Below are 7174 nucleotides of genomic sequence, written 5' to 3' on the forward strand. Positions count from 1 at the left end.
ACTGCCACAGTGTGCCACAGTGGTCGCTGCATACTGCCACAGTGTGCCACAGTGGTCGCTGCATACTGTCACAGTGGTCGCTGCATACTGCCACAGTGTACCACAGTGGTCGCTCGCTGCATACTGCCAGTGTGAAAACTGAATTTTACAGTGCAAACTACTAATTTGGAGCCTTTACTCCAGGATGGATGCCCAACATCATGTATTTCATCTTTTTCGGGGAAATGGCTGGGAGTCCGAAAAAGGCACTTTCACAGTGGAGACATACAATCTAAACGTTATATATCTCACGCTGGAACAAAACTGTCTCTTTAACAGCATAGTGAAAAGATATTTAGATGGGAGAGAAAGGGGAGTAGAGAGAGTAGAAAGAGTTTAATGGGACTTGAGAATTAAAGTGTTTGCCCACACTGGGTAGCGACTGTCACTGCTTCTTGGCAGCACACTAGAAGTGGCCTTCGATTGGTTCATATCGATACTGCTGGTTAATTGCTGTAATGATGACCCACTGATCAAAACCACTGGTGCTCATCAGTGGTTTTGATTGCAAGAGGAGAGAGATACCGTTGGCTCTTCTCACACTAGTGCCAGCCCGTCCACACAAGACTAACGACAACATTGGTCGAGTTTCAGGGTGGTTCAAATAGGGTGACCAGATACCAGCAAACCAAATGTGGGACAAAGAATATGTTTGTGTGGGACAATGTGGGACACGTTACCGATGCTTCAAGGTACAGTATTATGTCTATCTAATTTATCAAAAAAATAAACATTTCTATTCTCCCTCTATGTTTTGCCCTCTGGAGGGCATATACTACTATTATATTTCTATAGGAAAATATATATGGTAATGTTTGGTGTAAGTATGGTAATTTAATTTTTTTCTTCTTATTTTTTTTGCTGGCGAGTCAGTGCGCTTGTGGGGAAACACTGATAATATCCTGTTCTGTTCTGTTAATAGCTAATAGAGAGCCCCAGGAACGAGTCCGGAAAACATCAATGCTAACACTTCCTGGTTCTTCACTGTTTTCGCCTATGGGATTTTTGAATGGGTTTTTGGCGCGATGCTTCTAATAAGGTCTCTGAGCAACGCAAGCTTAATCAAACGCGAACCAGTGTTCAGTAGGATAATCTTCACACATGAGGACCACTTTTCTGAGTTTTTAAGCTTTTACGTGCCGTTAAAAGGGCGGCTAGCTAGCAAACGGCTAAATGAGACTACACTGTTGAGTCGACGGGGATATTATACGTCAATAACGTCATCACTTCTTAAACCTTGGGGGCCTCCAAGCAGTTTCAGGGGAGGCTCAGTGAATGGAAGTAAAGAAATATTACATTAGTTATCAAAAGGAGATCACATAGAATATCCTAAATGTGTGTGATTTGGTTAAGGAGATACTTCAGAGATACCATAGTTTTGTGGAATTTTACTGTTTCCCCCACTTTTTTTATGTACTGTATTTGGTGTAGTCTGAAATTATGTCAAACAGAAATATCAGGCACAACTGTTTGAGTATTTATGGGACCAAATAACATAATCATGGTCCCAGTCTCAGACTTTGAAAACCCCCCTATAGAACATTTCATTCACAGTAAAACTCCATGGGCCCTATCGTCGCAAAAGCGGTAATTTAGAGTTTGTGCTCGTTTAACGCTGTGCGCAATGCAAATTGGGGGCGTGCACAAGCGCATTTGTATTCTCCCTCCCACGCTATTACCTCTATGCCTGTTATAATTGTACTGGACATGCATGGGGTAGGCGTGCCCCATGCCAAACCAGGCGTTTCCGCGCAGAATGCGGGGCATAGATGGCATTCTCCTATCGTCAACATGTACATGTCAACAATACAACAATACTTGTTTGAGTGCACCATACGCTGCGCAGCGCAGAAATGTCATTACGCACGGACGTGCCACGTCAGAACATCAAATTCTGCTGCTAAAATTGGGTAACCAGCAGATTATTCAGTGAGACAATCAACTATAATTCACTGAGAAACTTCACATCGCAAAGAGGGGTTAATGGCAAATGAATTGAGGAAACTTGGACATTGTAGGCTACTTGCAATGCACCTTAAGCTATCCCATAACCTATTTTTAGCCTAATTGAGTCCACTCTAAATCCTCCCATATTTTCTTTTGTGTCCGCTGCTTCCCCGCTGCAAACACGTTTCTATTGTCCCACCCCAGTCAACAAGATAACCCGAATTGCATCAAATCAGAGATGTTTTTAACAGGTATATGATGTGATGGTGTCGTTATGAGATAGGGATAATATACACGCAAACTGTATTACAGGGACTTCAAGACGGGAATCTGATTGGTTTGATTGATGTAACACCCAGGCATTGCCAGGCCACACCTGTGAATAATTCTGGTGGTTAACACCGCCCAAATCCCGTTTGCGCCGTGCATAAACGACTTGGCAAGCCTCCAATCTGCGCTTGCAGCCATGATGAGTTACGCTCCCCCGCGAGTATTGCATCCCCACCATACTTTGGGGCTGTTTTAACTTAAAAACAGGCAGGTCACGTCTACCCAAACAATTATATCATTTTGAAACAGTTAAGTTTCTGTATAAATCATTACAATAATGCTCCCGTGAGGTGGGGATGCGTTTGGCGGCGGGGGTGCAAAACTCGGAACCCCTACTGTAAATGGATTGGAACTTGGAAATGTTTGGGTTGCACCTGTGTTTACCCTGCCTTTTAGACACAAAATGACTGCTATGAAAAAGGTAAATTTACCCCGCCTTTGTGCAGGTGAACGATAGGGCCCTAAAGGGCTTGTTAAAAAGGAAAGTTTTCCTGTGTAAGGTTCTGATAGAAAGCGGATACTTCGCCCATGTGCACACGCACACACCTCATGAACCAAATGAGCAGGGATCACACTGTATTCAGAGGCACGCAGAGTGGAAGCACTCGAGCGGCACACGTCTCATCTCGGTGTCTCTGTGAAAAGTCAAGCATTAAATCCCTCCAGGCAGAAACAAGAAGCATGGCAGCTCTTGGAAACAATCCATCAAACAACACTTCCCCTCTTGTTTCCTGAACGTTGTGGGCGGTACTAATTTCCATTTGGGTTCCAGCCATGGTTCAGTGGTGCTTTTTAGTGGCTGTGATGCTTGTAGTGCATACCTGCCAACATCAGGCTGTGACAAAGGAGATTTTCTGTGCTATCGGCAAATGTCCCCCCACCGCCAATGATGTGATCATTCCTCTGACGATTTATGGTGCCTTGGTGAAAAATGCTCACACTACCCTATACATTTTTTTCTGTAAAGGGGAGACTCATGGGGACACATAGAACCCATTTTCATTCAGATATCTTGAGGTGAGAGGTCAAATTTAACCTAATTTTGGAGTGTTATTTAGGCCCCTTCCCGGCAAGCTAGCATGACATGGTTGTTACCAATTGATGGCTAGCTTTAATGCTAAGCCTAGTACGCTACATTTGATTTGTATCTCTATGTTAACAGGAGAAATGACGAATCGGGAGTTAAAAATTTTACCCTAGAGCTTGTTTTCAGGTGACGTCAAGGGGCGAGACCATTGACTGTATAGTGGGTGAGACGTGCAGATCATGCTGGAGGGCAACCAGCAGCAGGCTACATTTGCTACATCGTTCATGCTATTAATACACTTGTACAACAATGTCAAAGTGGAAAAGTTATTCTTATATAACAAGAGGATTGGGAAAAGAAACAGCATTTGCATGTTTGAACCCTCACACTGAGCCAGAGGTATTGTACCTGCCTTCTTCTGCACATCAGAGGCGTTCTGCTGCCAAAGCAGATAGCTGCATGCTGGCTGTAGCTTTGAAACTATCATCTCAAAGCAAGACTTGCATAGGATGTATGTAGGATGTACAGTATGTAGGATGTTGAAAAAGGCCATTTGACTGCCTGTGCTCTTTGGCATGGCAGGTGCATGTGACATGCGCTGTCATGACAAGGTGGCTTTGATTGCAGCTCTTCATCTTTGCTGCATGTCACCTTTGCATTCAAATTTAAATGTCTTAAGTTCTATTGAGAGGCAAAGTGGAACATCACTTCCTGCTTCAGCAGCACTGTACCAGATATTTTCATCCGCCATTTATTTTCCCATACTGTAGACATTTCATAAAATGCTTATAAAATAGTTTTACTTTGTCGAACCAACCGGTTCAGCTAACGCTATAACCGGGAGAGACCATACTGTAGAACATTTCACTCGGACCAAAACTAAAAAACAACATTGAAAAAACATTTTCTTTAAACCCGCATTTTTTTTAACGTTTTGGTCCCAGTGAAATGTTATGTGATCTCTCATGTTTCTAAATATATCTGTACCGTTTGGTTTGAACCAGTAAAACTATTTTTATACGCATTTTCCAAATTGTATGTGTATGGGAAAATAAATGGCGGATGAAAATCTCTGGTACAGTGCTGAAGCAGGAAGTAGGCGGTCACTTTGCCTCTCTATTAACAGCCTGACCTGAGAAAGACATGACATTCTAAAACTATAGTCCCTTTTAGAGTGGACGTCACAGGGTTAGTTTGCGCACGCATCGCGGTATCCAAAACTCAGAGGAACTCAAGCCGAAACGAGAGAGATAGCCGGAATACAGGAAAAAGACGTCTAGTGCCGTGTGTGTATAGACGCTGGACATTCCCACTAGGAATATGACAATGTCTGGCACTGCAACTTTGGCGATGTATTGGATCCTAGACCCATCCTGACAGTGAGTACGGGTCAAGAAACCTCACCCCCATTGAAAAAGTTAGCTTATTTGTGTAAGGTAACCTGTCTGTTGCTGTCAAAGCTTTAAAATATGTGGAGGAGGCGTCGGGCTCTTCCATATTTCCATATTCCATAGAGCTCTCACCAAGAAGGCACAGCAGAGGATGTACTTTGTACAGCAGCTGAAGAAATTCAAAGTGGCAAAGGCCACGATGGTGCACTTCTACAACTCCATCGTTGAGTCCATCCTCACCTCCTCCATCACCGTCTGGTATGCTGCTGCCACTCTCAAAGACATTAACAGACTTCAGCGCATCATCCGCTGCGCTGAGAAGATAATCGAATACAACCTGCCATCCCTCCAGGACCTGCATGCAGCCAGGACACTGAAGCGGTCTCGCAAGATCATGGCCGACCCCTCCCACCCTGGCCACAAACTCTTTAAGACACTCCCCCACGGCAAGAGATATTGTATATATTTACTCGATTTGATTGCACTTGCAACTTTGTGATTGTCTTTAGTTGTCTCCCTACTTCTTATCTCTGTATATTGATGTGACCGCTACGCTGCATACAGACACTAAGACAAATTCCTCGTATGTAACTTGCATACTGTGGCAATAAAAGTGATTCTGATTCTGATTTCTATAATAGCTCAACCGCTAGTTGTAACTTTCTGCAACCAGTTCAGCTCCGCCCACAAAATACGTAATCGCTGTTTACAAACATTAAAAGGGTATATAATAGACAAAAGGCTTTTCCTAACTCTAAGCTCTGAAATTAGTTATAAACCAGCAGCTTTTCTTACAGGACACACACGCGCGCGCACACACACACACGCACACACAAGCACTCTGACTTGCCTGGACATGACAGTTTGAATACCCACTTTGCCAGAGGTAGGCGAGACACCGGGGTCCTTATGGCACCGTCCAACTCCTCGCCGTAAACAATGGCTTTTGGTCGGTGATGCTGATAGCGCACGGCGGCGGGCTGGACGCTGGACACAAGGCTGGAGAGCAGTGTAAGTCCTGGGCCCTGTCTGCAACGCCTCCCCCCAAACATCTCCTCACACAGCATGGTTTACTACATTATGTTAATGAGAGAGGGGGGTTGAGAGAGAAAGAAGGAGAGAAAACCAGCAGAGATATTTGCCATTTGAGCTGCAGACAAAGCACATTATTTTCGGACTAACGAGCTGTCGGATTAGTGAGATTTTCGTTGTCGGACTAATGAGACGTCTGTCCAATGCATCATTTTTCGGACTCGAGTCCCCCGCTGCACGCAGAGGTTTTGTGACATCTCGACACGACAGTAAAGCCCAGCTGGCACACAACGTCATTAGACGTTGATCTTTGGTTGGATGGAGGTCGTGACGTCCGTGACCATAATCCAATGTCAGTCCAACGTCTAATGTCAACGTCAGGTTGACGGTTAATACTGACGACATCTGACGTTGATATTATGTTGGTTTTAAGTTGTGTTTTTAAATAACCAAAATCCAACGTCTGGTAAACGTTGTAATATTAACATCCACACAACGTTAAATTCTAACATCATCAGACGTTGATATTTAGTCGATTTTAAGTTGTGTTATAAAGTAACTAAAATCCAACGTCTTCTAAACATCCCAATATTAACGTCATTATAACGTAAAATCCCAACATCATTAGACGTTGAGATTATGTTGATTTTAAGTTGTGTTATAAAGTACCTAAAATCCAACGTCTTCTAAACATCCCAATATTAACGTCAATATAACGTAAAATCCCAACATCATTAGACGTTGATATTATGTTGGTTTCAAGTTGTGTTTTTAAATAACCAAAATCCAACGTCTGTTAAACGTTGTAATATTAACATCCACACAACGTCAAATTCTAACATCATCAGACGTTGATATTTAGTCGATTTTAAGTTATGTTATAAAGTAACTAAAATCCAACGTCTTCTAAACATCCCAATATTAACGTCATTATAACGTAAAATCCCAACATCATTAGACGTTGATAATATGTTGGTTTTAAGTTGTGTTTTTAAATAACAAAAATCTAACGTCTGTTAAACGTTGTAATATTAACGTCCCCACAACGTTAAATTCTAACATCATCAGACGTGGATATTTAGTCGATTTTTAGTTATGTTATAAAGTAACTAAAATCCAACGTCTTCTAAACATCCCAATATTAACGTCATTATAACGTAAAATTCCAACATCATTAGACGTTGAGATTATGTTGATTTTAAGTTGTGTTATAAAGTAACTAAAATCCAACGTTTTCTAAACATCCCAATATTAACGTCAATATAACGTAAAATCCCAACATCATTAGACGTTGATATTATGTTGGTTTTAAGTTGTGTTTTTAAATAACAAAAATCTAACATCTGTTAAACGTTGTAATATTAACGTCCCCACAACGTTAAATTCTAACATCATCAGACGTGGATAT

This window comes from Poromitra crassiceps (genome assembly GCF_964638095.1).
Source record: "Poromitra crassiceps genome assembly, chromosome: 15".
NCBI classification, from domain to species: domain Eukaryota; kingdom Metazoa; phylum Chordata; class Actinopteri; order Beryciformes; family Melamphaidae; genus Poromitra; species Poromitra crassiceps.